This window comes from Pimephales promelas, chromosome 2 (genome assembly GCF_988280905.1).
Source record: "Pimephales promelas chromosome 2, fPimPro1.hap1.1, whole genome shotgun sequence".
Taxonomy (NCBI): Eukaryota; Metazoa; Chordata; class Actinopteri; order Cypriniformes; family Leuciscidae; genus Pimephales; species Pimephales promelas.
Window position 1 is genome coordinate 28,862,251 of NC_142770.1, and position 15,748 is coordinate 28,877,998.

At 48.7% G+C, this 15,748-nt stretch overlaps 11 non-coding genes and 1 pseudogene across 11 annotated transcripts; all 12 read right to left on the minus strand.

The window, feature by feature from the left end:
• Positions 1-700: 700 nt before the first annotated feature.
• Positions 701-865, minus strand: LOC148996867 (U1 spliceosomal RNA). Its single transcript, XR_016150539.1, has one exon. It is a non-coding gene; the product is annotated as a U1 spliceosomal RNA (small nuclear RNA).
• A 338-nt stretch (positions 866-1,203) lies between these two features.
• LOC148996868 (U2 spliceosomal RNA) lies at positions 1,204-1,394 on the minus strand. The gene has a single exon (XR_016149156.1). It is a non-coding gene; the product is annotated as a U2 spliceosomal RNA (small nuclear RNA).
• Positions 1,395-2,507: 1,113 nt separating this feature from the next.
• Positions 2,508-2,672, minus strand: LOC148996869 (U1 spliceosomal RNA). Its single transcript, XR_016150540.1, has one exon. It is a non-coding gene; the product is annotated as a U1 spliceosomal RNA (small nuclear RNA).
• A 338-nt stretch (positions 2,673-3,010) lies between these two features.
• LOC148996870 (U2 spliceosomal RNA) lies at positions 3,011-3,201 on the minus strand. Its single transcript, XR_016149158.1, has one exon. It is a non-coding gene; the product is annotated as a U2 spliceosomal RNA (small nuclear RNA).
• A 1,110-nt stretch (positions 3,202-4,311) lies between these two features.
• Positions 4,312-4,476, minus strand: LOC148996871 (U1 spliceosomal RNA). The gene has a single exon (XR_016150542.1). It is a non-coding gene; the product is annotated as a U1 spliceosomal RNA (small nuclear RNA).
• Positions 4,477-4,814: 338 nt separating this feature from the next.
• LOC148996872 (U2 spliceosomal RNA) lies at positions 4,815-5,005 on the minus strand. The gene has a single exon (XR_016149159.1). It is a non-coding gene; the product is annotated as a U2 spliceosomal RNA (small nuclear RNA).
• A 1,110-nt stretch (positions 5,006-6,115) lies between these two features.
• Positions 6,116-6,280, minus strand: LOC148996873 (U1 spliceosomal RNA). Its single transcript, XR_016150543.1, has one exon. It is a non-coding gene; the product is annotated as a U1 spliceosomal RNA (small nuclear RNA).
• Positions 6,281-6,618: 338 nt separating this feature from the next.
• On the minus strand, positions 6,619-6,809 carry LOC148996874 (U2 spliceosomal RNA). The gene has a single exon (XR_016149161.1). It is a non-coding gene; the product is annotated as a U2 spliceosomal RNA (small nuclear RNA).
• Positions 6,810-7,919: 1,110 nt separating this feature from the next.
• LOC148996875 (U1 spliceosomal RNA) lies at positions 7,920-8,084 on the minus strand. Its single transcript, XR_016150544.1, has one exon. It is a non-coding gene; the product is annotated as a U1 spliceosomal RNA (small nuclear RNA).
• Positions 8,085-8,423: 339 nt separating this feature from the next.
• LOC148996876 (U2 spliceosomal RNA) lies at positions 8,424-8,614 on the minus strand. Its single transcript, XR_016149365.1, has one exon. It is a non-coding gene; the product is annotated as a U2 spliceosomal RNA (small nuclear RNA).
• Positions 8,615-9,727: 1,113 nt separating this feature from the next.
• Positions 9,728-9,892, minus strand: LOC120475299 (U1 spliceosomal RNA). Its single transcript, XR_005621914.2, has one exon. It is a non-coding gene; the product is annotated as a U1 spliceosomal RNA (small nuclear RNA).
• A 338-nt stretch (positions 9,893-10,230) lies between these two features.
• LOC120475322 (U2 spliceosomal RNA) lies at positions 10,231-10,406 on the minus strand (annotated as a pseudogene).
• Between the last annotated feature and the right edge of the window lie 5,342 nt (positions 10,407-15,748).

The following is a 15,748-nucleotide window of genomic DNA, read 5'->3' on the forward strand; positions in this document are numbered from 1 at the left end:
GCATGCCTCGGATTGGGTGGTCGCGCTGGCGAGATTTTCGGGTATTTTGGATTTTCTGAAAAACCTACTTTTGCACACTAGTCCTAGGTTTTTTGCCCGATCTGACCCAAACCGGTGCAGAAAGATTCTCTGGAGTCTGACTGCCAACAGGGATCGGGAAACAGTTGGAATTTCCATCCACGTTGGCGACGGTACGCCAAAACGTTGGGGGTGGGCGAGGCGGGCTTTACTTAAACGGCTATAACTCTCCAACGGAATGAGACAATTGCACCCAACTCGGTACACCTGTGTACGGGCTCAGCCCGTGGTCACGTGAAGAGGAATGCGGCGACTGGCCACTTGGTGGCGCTGTAAACAGAAAAAAACACAACATGGGTGGCTGAATATCACGTGACGTTTCACACGTGCACAATGTTTTCATACCACATGATAGAACTCCTCATTCCGAACAACTTTGCCTCCAGGACAACTGCTGTGAACTAAGTCGTCCGTCAAATATTGGAGACTATTTGAAGAATTGAGGAGAAAAAAGAAAACCCTCCTCACACAGACCGGTCCTAGACTGTTTCGTATCTCTCGAGCAACCGCCGCAGTTCAACTCTCTGGACTGCCTCTGGATATTGAAGAAGTGGAGAAAAAAAACAAAACAAAAGAACCTCAAGTGGAGCTTTAACAATCTGCCCTTTTAACCAGTGTTGTCCAGGGGAGAGCGCGAACGCAGTCCCCCACTACCATAAATTATGCAGTCGAGATTCCCACATTTGGGGAATTCGCAGGGGTCAGCACAACCCAGAGTGCAATGGCCGAGCCTCGCCCTGGGTGAACCACCTTCCTGATCATGGTGTCTCCCCTGCCAGGTAAGTATGAATTCCCAGGCCTTCAGTCAGAAGCACCCTGCCCCTCTCCCCAATCCTCACCAGCGGTTTGCCAGTCAAAAAAGGGGCTTTTTTTTTTTTTTTTTTTTTTGCACGCTCCGCATCCGGCTCCATGAGCCATAAATGTACATAATGCGCCGTCCCCGAATAGTGGACGGATCAGATGTTAAACTGACAGAGGAACAGGGGTTCCTTTTTGTCTTGTTTTTACACCACAATTCTACCCAGGCTAGTATAGCACATGATCACCTACAACACCCACTCACACTAGCTCCATTATCACCTTCTGCCACACAAGACCACTACATTTCTTTCATTGAACACTTTAGGAGGGTGCACCGTTCCCAGAAGTACTGCAATACCGGGTCGATGCGTGGAGTGGACGGAGCAAGCCCCTATGCCATCTCCCAGGACCAAAAATCAATTTAATATGTGGTGCCCGGGTAGGGCACGTATCAGATATTAAACTGATAAGAACAGATACTACACTTGATCTTAGCCAAAAGGCCGAGAAGCGATGACGCAGCGACGCCGAGGCGGGGGAGCCGGCAAAGGCCACGCCCACCTGGGCCGCGGCGAGAGGGTCTAAGGTCGCCGGCAAACAAGCTCAGCTCAGATTGGTTGACACCGAAAATGGATCACAACAGAGTGCACAGCACGACACTCTGGAGTGCAACCTGGGATTTTGGATCATCAACATTCCGCCTTAAAAGTGAGCGGGCAGACCAAAGCGTCCGTGGTAGAGACTTGAAACTCTGAGGGATGGTAGGACCGGCCCGGTACTACAACCTCACCAAGGCTCGCCCCGATCGGCCCCAAGGTGGCGCTGCAGCGATCAAAAGTACGAAATGGCTCGTAACTCCTCGACCGTCGGTCGCAGACCCAAGTGTCTTACATCACCGGAATCCTTGGCTCGAGCCGAACAAGATGCATGCCTCGGATTGGGTGGTCGCGCTGGCGAGATTTTCGGGTATTTTGGATTTTCTGAAAAACCTACTTTTGCACACTAGTCCTAGGTTTTTTGCCCGATCTGACCCAAACCGGTGCAGAAAGATTCTCTGGAGTCTGACTGCCAACAGGGATCGGGAAACAGTTGGAATTTCCATCCACGTTGGCGACGGTACGCCAAAACGTTGGGGGTGGGCGAGGCGGGCTTTACTTAAACGGCTATAACTCTCCAACGGAATGAGACAATTGCACCCAACTCGGTACACCTGTGTACGGGCTCAGCCCGTGGTCACGTGAAGAGGAATGCGGCGACTGGCCACTTGGTGGCGCTGTAAACAGAAAAAAACACAACATGGGTGGCTGTATATCACGTGACGTTTCACACGTGCACAATGTTTTCATAGCACATGATAGAACTCCTCATTCCGAACAACTTTGCCTCCAGGACAACTGCTGTGAACCAAGTCGTCCGTCAAATATTGGAGACTATTTGAAGAATTGAGGAGAAAAAAGAAAACCCTCCTCACACAGACCGGTCCTAGACTGTTTCGTATCTCTCGAGCAACCGCCGCAGTTCAACTCTCTGGACTGCCTCTGGATATTGAAGAAGTGGAGAAAAAAAAACAAAAAACAAAAGAACCTCAAGTGGAGCTTTAACAATCTGCCCTTTTAACCAGTGTTGTCCAGGGGAGAGCGCGAACGCAGTCCCCCACTACCATAAATTATGCAGTCGAGATTCCCACATTTGGGGAATTCGCAGGGGTCAGCACAACCCAGAGTGCAATGGCCGAGCCTCGCCCTGGGTGAACCACCTTCCTGATCATGGTGTCTCCCCTGCCAGGTAAGTATGAATTCCCAGGCCTTCAGTCAGAAGCACCCTGCCCCTCTCCCCAATCCTCACCAGCGGTTTGCCAGTCAAAAAAGGGGCTTTTTTTTTTTTTTTTTTTTTTGCACGCTCCGCATCCGGCTCCATGAGCCATAAATGTACATAATGCGCCGTCCCCGAATAGTGGACGGATCAGATGTTAAACTGACAGAGGAACAGGGGTTCCTTTTTGTCTTGTTTTTACACCACAATTCTACCCAGGCTAGTATAGCACATGATCACCTACAACACCCACTCACGCTAGCTCCATTATCACCTTCTGCCACACAAGACCACTACATTTCTTTCATTGAACACTTTAGGAGGGTGCACCGTTCCCAGAAGTACTGCAATACCGGGTCGATGCGTGGAGTGGACGGAGCAAGCCCCTATGCCATCTCCCAGGACCAAAAATCAATTTAATATGTGGTGCCCGGGTAGGGCACGTATCAGATATTAAACTGATAAGAACAGATACTACACTTGATCTTAGCCAAAAGGCCGAGAAGCGATGACGCAGCGACGCCGAGGCGGGGGAGCCGGCAAAGGCCACGCCCACCTGGGCCGCGGCGAGAGGGTCTAAGGTCGCCGGCAAACAAGCTCAGCTCAGATTGGTTGACACCGAAAATGGATCACAACAGAGTGCACAGCACGACACTCTGGAGTGCAACCTGGGATTTTGGATCATCAACATTCCGCCTTAAAAGTGAGCGGGCAGACCAAAGCGTCCGTGGTAGAGACTTGAAACTCTGAGGGATGGTAGGACCGGCCCGGTACTACAACCTCACCAAGGCTCGCCCCGATCGGCCCCAAGGTGGCGCTGCAGCGATCAAAAGTACGAAATGGCTCGTAACTCCTCGACCGTCGGTCGCAGACCCAAGTGTCTTACATCACCGGAATCCTTGGCTCGAGCCGAACAAGATGCATGCCTCGGATTGGGTGGTCGCGCTGGCGAGATTTTCGGGTATTTTGGATTTTCTGAAAAACCTACTTTTGCACACTAGTCCTAGGTTTTTTGCCCGATCTGACCCAAACCGGTGCAGAAAGATTCTCTGGAGTCTGACTGCCAACAGGGATCGGGAAACAGTTGGAATTTCCATCCACGTTGGCGACGGTACGCCAAAACGTTGGGGGTGGGCGAGGCGGGCTTTACTTAAACGGCTATAACTCTCCAACGGAATGAGACAATTGCACCCAACTCGGTACACCTGTGTACGGGCTCAGCCCGTGGTCACGTGAAGAGGAATGCGGCGACTGGCCACTTGGTGGCGCTGTAAACAGAAAAAAACACAACATGGGTGGCTGAATATCACGTGACGTTTCACACGTGCACAATGTTTTCATACCACATGATAGAACTCCTCATTCCGAACAACTTTGCCTCCAGGACAACTGCTGTGAACTAAGTCGTCCGTCAAATATTGGAGACTATTTGAAGAATTGAGGAGAAAAAAGAAAACCCTCCTCACACAGACCGGTCCTAGACTGTTTCGTATCTCTCGAGCAACCGCCGCAGTTCAACTCTCTGGACTGCCTCTGGATATTGAAGAAGTGGAGAAAAAAAACAAAACAAAAGAACCTCAAGTGGAGCTTTAACAATCTGCCCTTTTAACCAGTGTTGTCCAGGGGAGAGCGCGAACGCAGTCCCCCACTACCATAAATTATGCAGTCGAGATTCCCACATTTGGGGAATTCGCAGGGGTCAGCACAACCCAGAGTGCAATGGCCGAGCCTCGCCCTGGGTGAACCACCTTCCTGATCATGGTGTCTCCCCTGCCAGGTAAGTATGAATTCCCAGGCCTTCAGTCAGAAGCACCCTGCCCCTCTCCCCAATCCTCACCAGCGGTTTGCCAGTCAAAAAAGGGGCTTTTTTTTTTTTTTTTTTTTTTGCACGCTCCGCATCCGGCTCCATGAGCCATAAATGTACATAATGCGCCGTCCCCGAATAGTGGACGGATCAGATGTTAAACTGACAGAGGAACAGGGGTTCCTTTTTGTCTTGTTTTTACACCACAATTCTACCCAGGCTAGTATAGCACATGATCACCTACAACACCCACTCACACTAGCTCCATTATCACCTTCTGCCACACAAGACCACTACATTTCTTTCATTGAACACTTTAGGAGGGTGCACCGTTCCCAGAAGTACTGCAATACCGGGTCGATGCGTGGAGTGGACGGAGCAAGCCCCTATGCCATCTCCCAGGACCAAAAATCAATTTAATATGTGGTGCCCGGGTAGGGCACGTATCAGATATTAAACTGATAAGAACAGATACTACACTTGATCTTAGCCAAAAGGCCGAGAAGCGATGACGCAGCGACGCCGAGGCGGGGGAGCCGGCAAAGGCCACGCCCACCTGGGCCGCGGCGAGAGGGTCTAAGGTCGCCGGCAAACAAGCTCAGCTCAGATTGGTTGACACCGAAAATGGATCACAACAGAGTGCACAGCACGACACTCTGGAGTGCAACCTGGGATTTTGGATCATCAACATTCCGCCTTAAAAGTGAGCGGGCAGACCAAAGCGTCCGTGGTAGAGACTTGAAACTCTGAGGGATGGTAGGACCGGCCCGGTACTACAACCTCACCAAGGCTCGCCCCGATCGGCCCCAAGGTGGCGCTGCAGCGATCAAAAGTACGAAATGGCTCGTAACTCCTCGACCGTCGGTCGCAGACCCAAGTGTCTTACATCACCGGAATCCTTGGCTCGAGCCGAACAAGATGCATGCCTCGGATTGGGTGGTCGCGCTGGCGAGATTTTCGGGTATTTTGGATTTTCTGAAAAACCTACTTTTGCACACTAGTCCTAGGTTTTTTGCCCGATCTGACCCAAACCGGTGCAGAAAGATTCTCTGGAGTCTGACTGCCAACAGGGATCGGGAAACAGTTGGAATTTCCATCCACGTTGGCGACGGTACGCCAAAACGTTGGGGGTGGGCGAGGCGGGCTTTACTTAAACGGCTATAACTCTCCAACGGAATGAGACAATTGCACCCAACTCGGTACACCTGTGTACGGGCTCAGCCCGTGGTCACGTGAAGAGGAATGCGGCGACTGGCCACTTGGTGGCGCTGTAAACAGAAAAAAACACAACATGGGTGGCTGTATATCACGTGACGTTTCACACGTGCACAATGTTTTCATACCACATGATAGAACTCCTCATTCCGAACAACTTTGCCTCCAGGACAACTGCTGTGAACTAAGTCGTCCGTCAAATATTGGAGACTATTTGAAGAATTGAGGAGAAAAAAGAAAACCCTCCTCACACAGACCGGTCCTAGACTGTTTCGTATCTCTCGAGCAACCGCCGCAGTTCAACTCTCTGGACTGCCTCTGGATATTGAAGAAGTGGAGAAAAAAAACAAAACAAAAGAACCTCAAGTGGAGCTTTAACAATCTGCCCTTTTAACCAGTGTTGTCCAGGGGAGAGCGCGAACGCAGTCCCCCACTACCATAAATTATGCAGTCGAGATTCCCACATTTGGGGAATTCGCAGGGGTCAGCACAACCCAGAGTGCAATGGCCGAGCCTCGCCCTGGGTGAACCACCTTCCTGATCATGGTGTCTCCCCTGCCAGGTAAGTATGAATTCCCAGGCCTTCAGTCAGAAGCACCCTGCCCCTCTCCCCAATCCTCACCAGCGGTTTGCCAGTCAAAAAAGGGGCTTTTTTTTTTTTTTTTTTTTTTGCACGCTCCGCATCCGGCTCCATGAGCCATAAATGTACATAATGCGCCGTCCCCGAATAGTGGACGGATCAGATGTTAAACTGACAGAGGAACAGGGGTTCCTTTTTGTCTTGTTTTTACACCACAATTCTACCCAGGCTAGTATAGCACATGATCACCTACAACACCCACTCACACTAGCTCCATTATCACCTTCTGCCACACAAGACCACTACATTTCTTTCATTGAACACTTTAGGAGGGTGCACCGTTCCCAGAAGTACTGCAATACCGGGTCGATGCGTGGAGTGGACGGAGCAAGCCCCTATGCCATCTCCCAGGACCAAAAATCAATTTAATATGTGGTGCCCGGGTAGGGCACGTATCAGATATTAAACTGATAAGAACAGATACTACACTTGATCTTAGCCAAAAGGCCGAGAAGCGATGACGCAGCGACGCCGAGGCGGGGGAGCCGGCAAAGGCCACGCCCACCTGGGCCGCGGCGAGAGGGTCTAAGGTCGCCGGCAAACAAGCTCAGCTCAGATTGGTTGACACCGAAAATGGATCACAACAGAGTGCACAGCACGACACTCTGGAGTGCAACCTGGGATTTTGGATCATCAACATTCCGCCTTAAAAGTGAGCGGGCAGACCAAAGCGTCCGTGGTAGAGACTTGAAACTCTGAGGGATGGTAGGACCGGCCCGGTACTACAACCTCACCAAGGCTCGCCCCGATCGGCCCCAAGGTGGCGCTGCAGCGATCAAAAGTACGAAATGGCTCGTAACTCCTCGACCGTCGGTCGCAGACCCAAGTGTCTTACATCACCGGAATCCTTGGCTCGAGCCGAACAAGATGCATGCCTCGGATTGGGTGGTCGCGCTGGCGAGATTTTCGGGTATTTTGGATTTTCTGAAAAACCTACTTTTGCACACTAGTCCTAGGTTTTTTGCCCGATCTGACCCAAACCGGTGCAGAAAGATTCTCTGGAGTCCGACTGCCAACAGGGATCGGGAAACAGTTGGAATTTCCATCCACGTTGGCGACGGTACGCCAAAACGTTGGGGGTGGGCGAGGCGGGCTTTACTTAAACGGCTATAACTCTCCAACGGAATGAGACAATTGCACCCAACTCGGTACACCTGTGTACGGGCTCAGCCCGTGGTCACGTGAAGAGGAATGCGGCGACTGGCCACTTGGTGGCGCTGTAAACAGAAAAAAACACAACATGGGTGGCTGAATATCACGTGACGTTTCACACGTGCACAATGTTTTCATACCACATGATAGAACTCCTCATTCCGAACAACTTTGCCTCCAGGACAACTGCTGTGAACTAAGTCGTCCGTCAAATATTGGAGACTATTTGAAGAATTGAGGAGAAAAAAGAAAACCCTCCTCACACAGACCGGTCCTAGACTGTTTCGTATCTCTCGAGCAACCGCCGCAGTTCAACTCTCTGGACTGCCTCTGGATATTGAAGAAGTGGAGAAAAAAAACAAAACAAAAGAACCTCAAGTGGAGCTTTAACAATCTGCCCTTTTAACCAGTGTTGTCCAGGGGAGAGCGCGAACGCAGTCCCCCACTACCATAAATTATGCAGTCGAGATTCCCACATTTGGGGAATTCGCAGGGGTCAGCACAACCCAGAGTGCAATGGCCGAGCCTCGCCCTGGGTGAACCACCTTCCTGATCATGGTGTCTCCCCTGCCAGGTAAGTATGAATTCCCAGGCCTTCAGTCAGAAGCACCCTGCCCCTCTCCCCAATCCTCACCAGCGGTTTGCCAGTCAAAAAAGGGGCTTTTTTTTTTTTTTTTTTTTTTTGCACGCTCCGCATCCGGCTCCATGAGCCATAAATGTACATAATGCGCCGTCCCCGAATAGTGGACGGATCAGATGTTAAACTGACAGAGGAACAGGGGTTCCTTTTTGTCTTGTTTTTACACCACAATTCTACCCAGGCTAGTATAGCACATGATCACCTACAACACCCACTCACACTAGCTCCATTATCACCTTCTGCCACACAAGACCACTACATTTCTTTCATTGAACACTTTAGGAGGGTGCACCGTTCCCAGAAGTACTGCACTACCGGGTCGATGCGTGGAGTGGACGGAGCAAGCCCCTATGCCATCTCCCAGGACCAAAAATCAATTTAATATGTGGTGCCCGGGTAGGGCACGTATCAGATATTAAACTGATAAGAACAGATACTACACTTGATCTTAGCCAAAAGGCCGAGAAGCGATGACGCAGCGACGCCGAGGCGGGGGAGCCGGCAAAGGCCACGCCCACCTGGGCCGCGGCGAGAGGGTCTAAGGTCGCCGGCAAACAAGCTCAGCTCAGATTGGTTGACACCGAAAATGGATCACAACAGAGTGCACAGCACGACACTCTGGAGTGCAACCTGGGATTTTGGATCATCAACATTCCGCCTTAAAAGTGAGCGGGCAGACCAAAGCGTCCGTGGTAGAGACTTGAAACTCTGAGGGATGGTAGGACCGGCCCGGTACTACAACCTCACCAAGGCTCGCCCCGATCGGCCCCAAGGTGGCGCTGCAGCGATCAAAAGTACGAAATGGCTCGTAACTCCTCGACCGTCGGTCGCAGACCCAAGTGTCTTACATCACCGGAATCCTTGGCTCGAGCCGAACAAGATGCATGCCTCGGATTGGGTGGTCGCGCTGGCGAGATTTTCGGGTATTTTGGATTTTCTGAAAAACCTACTTTTGCACACTAGTCCTAGGTTTTTTGCCCGATCTGACCCAAACCGGTGCAGAAAGATTCTCTGGAGTCCGACTGCCAACAGGGATCGGGAAACAGTTGGAATTTCCATCCACGTTGGCGACGGTACGCCAAAACGTTGGGGGTGGGCGAGGCGGGCTTTACTTAAACGGCTATAACTCTCCAACGGAATGAGACAATTGCACCCAACTCGGTACACCTGTGTACGGGCTCAGCCCGTGGTCACGTGAAGAGGAATGCGGCGACTGGCCACTTGGTGGCGCTGTAAACAGAAAAAAACACAACATGGGTGGCTGTATATCACGTGACGTTTCACACGTGCACAATGTTTTCATAGCACATGATAGAACTCCTCATTCCGAACAACTTTGCCTCCAGGACAACTGCTGTGAACCAAGTCGTCCGTCAAATATTGGAGACTATTTGAAGAATTGAGGAGAAAAAAGAAAACCCTCCTCACACAGACCGGTCCTAGACTGTTTCGTATCTCTCGAGCAACCGCCGCAGTTCAACTCTCTGGACTGCCTCTGGATATTGAAGAAGTGGAGAAAAAAAAACAAAAAACAAAAGAACCTCAAGTGGAGCTTTAACAATCTGCCCTTTTAACCAGTGTTGTCCAGGGGAGAGCGCGAACGCAGTCCCCCACTACCATAAATTATGCAGTCGAGATTCCCACATTTGGGGAATTCGCAGGGGTCAGCACAACCCAGAGTGCAATGGCCGAGCCTCGCCCTGGGTGAACCACCTTCCTGATCATGGTGTCTCCCCTGCCAGGTAAGTATGAATTCCCAGGCCTTCAGTCAGAAGCACCCTGCCCCTCTCCCCAATCCTCACCAGCGGTTTGCCAGTCAAAAAAGGGGCTTTTTTTTTTTTTTTTTTTTTTGCACGCTCCGCATCCGGCTCCATGAGCCATAAATGTACATAATGCGCCGTCCCCGAATAGTGGACGGATCAGATGTTAAACTGACAGAGGAACAGGGGTTCCTTTTTGTCTTGTTTTTACACCACAATTCTACCCAGGCTAGTATAGCACATGATCACCTACAACACCCACTCACACTAGCTCCATTATCACCTTCTGCCACACAAGACCACTACATTTCTTTCATTGAACACTTTAGGAGGGTGCACCGTTCCCAGAAGTACTGCAATACCGGGTCGATGCGTGGAGTGGACGGAGCAAGCCCCTATGCCATCTCCCAGGACCAAAAATCAATTTAATATGTGGTGCCCGGGTAGGGCACGTATCAGATATTAAACTGATAAGAACAGATTTTTGATTTGACATTTTTTTATTGTTCCATTACATTCATATACACGTCATTTCATTGTTATGTTTTTTTTCCAGCATGTTCACATGTTCATTTTGGTTTCGAGCAACAGTATAACAGTTGTATGTGTTTATCTAGAAGTAAATACGTAAAAAACATGAATGAATGAAGATAGTAAAAGAGAATAGAATAAATAAACAGATAAAATAATAAAAACAGGCTTTAAAAGCTCTCTCTTCCGTTGTACAGGAGCAGGTATGTCCTTATAACCATTTTAAGACCTCCACTCAGCTCCTCAGAACCAGTCCCAGAGACCCAGCCCTTCTGGGCCCAGAGGAGATCCTCTTTAACCGTGGCACCACTGCTCCGCCTAGGGTGTTGGGGGCATCTGCGGGCAGTCAGGGCTCGTGGCTGTGGGGACCTTTTCCTGTGAAGCTCTGACCCCCACATCCGAATGGCGACATGCGGTGTAACCCTGCAGCCTTGATTTGGCCAGCTGGATGATGGCGTGGAGGGGCACCTGCATGCGCTTTCCTACCAGTAGGTTTCTGGAGGTCCAAATGGCGTCTTTTATGCAGAGGATGGTGAGCCAGAGCTTAGGTGTTGTTTTTGCTCGGATGTCCTCTTGGCTCACCCCTCCTCTCCCCATAGGGTAGTCTGGGACCCCCCCTACTGGCAGGTACGGGAATTGCTGGGGGCCAGCTGTCGTCCACAGGTCCCTCACAGCACTGCACTCCCAGAGGGCGTGCCTCACGGTCTCGGGCGCGCCACACCCGGTCCGTGGGCAGATGGGATCCTTGGACATGCCTCTGGAGTGCATCACGGCCCTGACCGGGAGGATCTCATGGGCGACCATCCAAGCCAGGTCCCGGTGTCGGTTCTGAAGAGCTGAGTGGGACACATTCCGCCAAACCTTTTGGGCTTCACATTGAGTGAGCCCGCGGACTGGACACACTTGTTCCCGCTCCTGCACAAGGGAGAGGATAGAGCGACAATTTGTTAAAACAGCGACACTTTCTTTTACCAAATTAAAATTCTTTAAAAACTTCTTTATGTAGGTGTATGCTGGGGGTTGGTCGAAGGCGACTGGCATTTTCAAATCTGTCTTTAATAGTTTATGAGTTCTTAAAAAGGACCCCATCCAAAACCGGGCCATGGCTGCTGTTTTTTCTTGTTTGGATGGGGTCAGGGCATATTTCATATGTTGTGCAGTATAAAAAGCTCCTAAAAACAAGTAGTGGTCCGGAACGCCTTTTCCTCCATTTTGTGGTGCTTTCTTCATCGTGGTTCTTTTCAGTCTCTCCCATTTAGACCCCCAGATAAAATAAAACATGGCCCGGTCCAAGGATACAAGAAAGAATCTGGGGGGGAAGAAAACAGAGCACAACAGTAAAAACAATGGTAAAATCACAGCTTTTATGATTAAAACCTTTCCTTCCAACGTCAACTGTCTCAGTCCCCAAAAACCCAATTTTTTCTTTGCTTTACCCATCACGTCATGCCAATTTCCACTCCCTCCCCCGTCTCTGTCAAATTTGATGCCCAGTATTTTTAAGTCAGTCTTTTTAATAGTGCAGTTGAGGCCAGCAAGCTCGTTGGGTTTCCAAGGGCCGTAAAACTGTGTCTGTGTCTTTTCTCTGTTAAGTTTTGCTCCCGATGCTTTCCCAAACCAGTCTGTCAAGTCCATAGTCCTCTGGATTGATAAAACGTCCGTGCATAAAAGATTGACATCGTCCATGTATAAAACAGTCTTTGCCGTCAGTCCTCCAGTCCCGGGTATAGTCAGTCCATTGATCCATCTATCCCTTCTCAAAACCTGTGCTAGGGGTTCAATGCACGCCACATACAGGAGAGGAGATAATGGACAACCCTGACGGACACCGCTGCGTATGTCTATCGCTTTTGAAAGATTCCCATTAACTAGGATTTTGCTGGTTATGTCTTTGTACAGCAGTCCCACCCAAGCTAAGAATCTCCTAGGAAGCCCCATTTTTTCCAAAACTTGAAATAAGTAATGGTGCGAGACTCGGTCGAATGCTTTTTCAAAGTCTAAATTTAAAACTATCAGCCGAATATTTCTGTCTCTCGCATAACAGATGGCATCTCTTATCAGAATAAGGCTGTCCGTGATCTTCCTCCCAGGGACGGCACAGGCTTGATCCGGGTGGATCAGGTCTGCTAAAACTGTTGATAAACGTGTTGTTAAAAGTTTGCTAAAAAGTTTACAATCAAAGTTTAAAAGGGTTATAGGACGCCAGTTTTTTATATCAGTCTTGTCATCTTTTTTGTGAAGTAAAGTCATTAAACCGGTCCTAAAACTGTCAGGGAGTTGGTCAGTCTTGTCAAGGTCATTAAAAACAGTCAGAAGGTCTTGTCTTAAAATGTCCCAAAAGGTCAAATAAAATTCTAGAGGAAGTCCATCAACTCCAGGAGTTTTCCCTTTTTTGAATTTCTTAATGCTTTTGTCTATCTCAGAGAGATTAAAATCATTTGTCATGGCAATATCTTCTTTAACTGTTTTCTCAATGTTTGTTAAAATTTCTCTTAAAATGCTATCATCACTTACCTTTTCTTCATACAGTTCCTCATAAAAACTTTCTACCACTGATATTATATCCTTTGTGTCTGTCATTGTTTCTCCTTCTTTATTTCTCAGTTTGACTATTGCTCCACCTCTATCAATGATTTTCTTGAAAAAGTATCTAGTGCATTTTTCGCCTTCCTCGATTTCTCTCTCTTTGCTTCTAAAAATAATGCCTCTGCTTTTGACCTCAACTAGTTCCGACATCTCTTTTTTAACCTCTTTGATTTCTTCACTAAAATCAAACCCACTATTTAAAAGATTAAAATACCTCTGTAGTCTTTTTTGCAACCCCATCATGCGTCTGTTTTCTTTTTTCTTTTTCTCTTTACCTATTTTCTTAAAAAACTGTCTCGTCCTTTCCTTTACCATTTCCCACCACTGTGCTCGTGAGTCAAAAAAGTCTTGGAGGGTCTGCCATCGGTTGAACTGCTCTCTGTATTCTCTAACGACTTCCTCATCCTCCAACAGAGAGCAGTTCAACTTCCACAGCCCTCCCCCTACTGTCACACCCGAGGGCAGTGAAAGGGTGCAGGATAGCATTATGTGGTCAGAAAAAAAGAGGGGGGGATAATGTAGCATCGGTTGGCGGGCAGTCCCTTGTAAAAATGTAGTCGATTCGAGAGGCCCTGGTGCCGTCACCACTGAACCAGGTGAAGCCCTCCTCTCTGTGATGCAATGTTTTAAAACAGTCAACTAAGTTAAAATCCCTTACTAAATTTTGCAATAAAACCGATGTTTTGTCCATTTTAAAATCTTCTACCCTCTTCCTATCTCTCTGAGTTAAAACACAGTTAAAATCCCCTGCTACCACTAGGGGAGCCCTACCCAGCATGTGGGGTTGCAATTCTTCTAAAAGCTCATATCGTTCTTGTTTTTCCGTAAAACCATAAACATTAAGAACGTTAAAATCCTTACCTAAAAAAGTCAGATTAGCTAAAATTGCCCGCCCATCCCTCACCACAGTGCTGCCCTTCACCAAAATATTGGGATTTTTGATTAAAATAGCGACACCGTCATTTTTGTTAAAATTGGACCCGCTCCAGATGGAAACTCCTGGGGTCCAAATCTCCTCCCACATCCTGTAATTAGTTAAAAAAGGCAGGCCACATTCTTGTAATAAAAACACATCTGACTTAAAAGATTTTAAAAAGGATAAAACGCTCTGTGCTCGAATATTGCTCCTCACACTTCTCACATTGATGGTGGAGATAGTGAGAGCCATGAGCAGTATGGTAAAAAAGATATGAGACATTTAAAAGCATCAAGAGGGGACTACAGAGGTATTGTTAAAATCATGTTATTTCTTGTTGCACTTGCCTTTCCTTTTGCCCAGAAACCCTGGGATCAGGAAGGAAAGTGCTTGACGTCTCAGGGCTCACAGAGAGAACCTCTTGCGAAGCCTTTGGCGTCGATGTTCTTAGCTTAAAATGCAGAAAAGATACTTCATTAGGAGAGTCTGTGGGCCACACACGGTCTAGATCTTCCATGGGGGAACTATCTAGCCGGTGAGCTACCCGCAGCTTTTTCTCCTCTGTTTGGACCAGAGGAGATCTCGCAGTTCTTTTCTGCACTTGAGCATTGGGAAGAGAAGAATCTGTCTCACTCCCACTAGTTGACCCACTAGCCTCAGACACGGTGACGAGGGAGGAAGCCGTTTCCTCCTCTTTGTCGTCCACCTCTTCTTTACCGTTGTCATTTTGAGGATTGGCTTCCTCCCCCTGACCAGCTGTTCGAGTTGACTCCGCCCCTGTGGCCGCCCCACTTCCTTCTTCCGGTCCAATCCCTGAGGCTGGCTGAGGATTTGAATTTCCCGCCAAAACCTCAGGGCCCGCCTCCTTTATCGTTTGGTCTTTGGGTGGGGCGGCCATTTTGTTGTTTTTTAGCTTGTTGGCAAAGCTTTGAGGGCAGTCTCTGTAGAGATGGGATGACTCTCCACAGAGGTTGCACTTTCTGCCATTTTTGCACTCTTCAAAAGTGTGTCCAATTTCTCTGCACTTCCTACACACTACTTCTTGGCACGCCTCGGCGAGATGCCCAAGTTGGCCACACTTGCGGCATAGCTTGGGCATCCCTTGATAATGGATGTAACCTCTATTCTCTCCCAACACAATCATAGAAGGAATTTGACTCAGGCCATGGTAGCTGTTGGGATCTGCCCATTGTTTAATGGGCACTCTCCACGCACAGCTCCAGATACCGTCTTCATCTAAAACCTTGACTGGTTGACCACGAATAGAGCAATATCTTGCCAACCATACAGCAATGTCCTCTCCACTAACTGTTTCATTAAACATCCTGACAATCACCACTTTCAGTGAATTATCAGTAAGTTTTTCCACAGTGAACATGGAGAAATTGGCTTTACACAATTCATACCGAGCCCAAAAAGTACTTAGCAAGGAAGCAGAAGCAAAACTAACATCAAAGCCATGATTCAGGGGCAGAGTCAACAAGCAGTTTATATCCGTAGCCTTAAAACCGAGAGTCTGTTGGATGCACTTCCTGGAAAAGTCCAGCCTGGACATCGCCTGGAGAGTGCCATCCTCCTTTGTCTTAAATTTAAAACGCACGCTGTGGTGCCTCCTCATGCCGGCACGAGCAGCCGACATGTTGGAGGCACCACTAGCCTGCTGCGGCTAAAATCCAACAATAAATATACAATAAATAAATTAAAACCTGCTTACCTTAAAACCAGAAGATTCCTCGTAGAACGAGTCGTCAATTAAAAGCCGCTTGTCAATGTACCTCCTGAAGGGTGTATGTCCCGTGTGACAAGCAACACA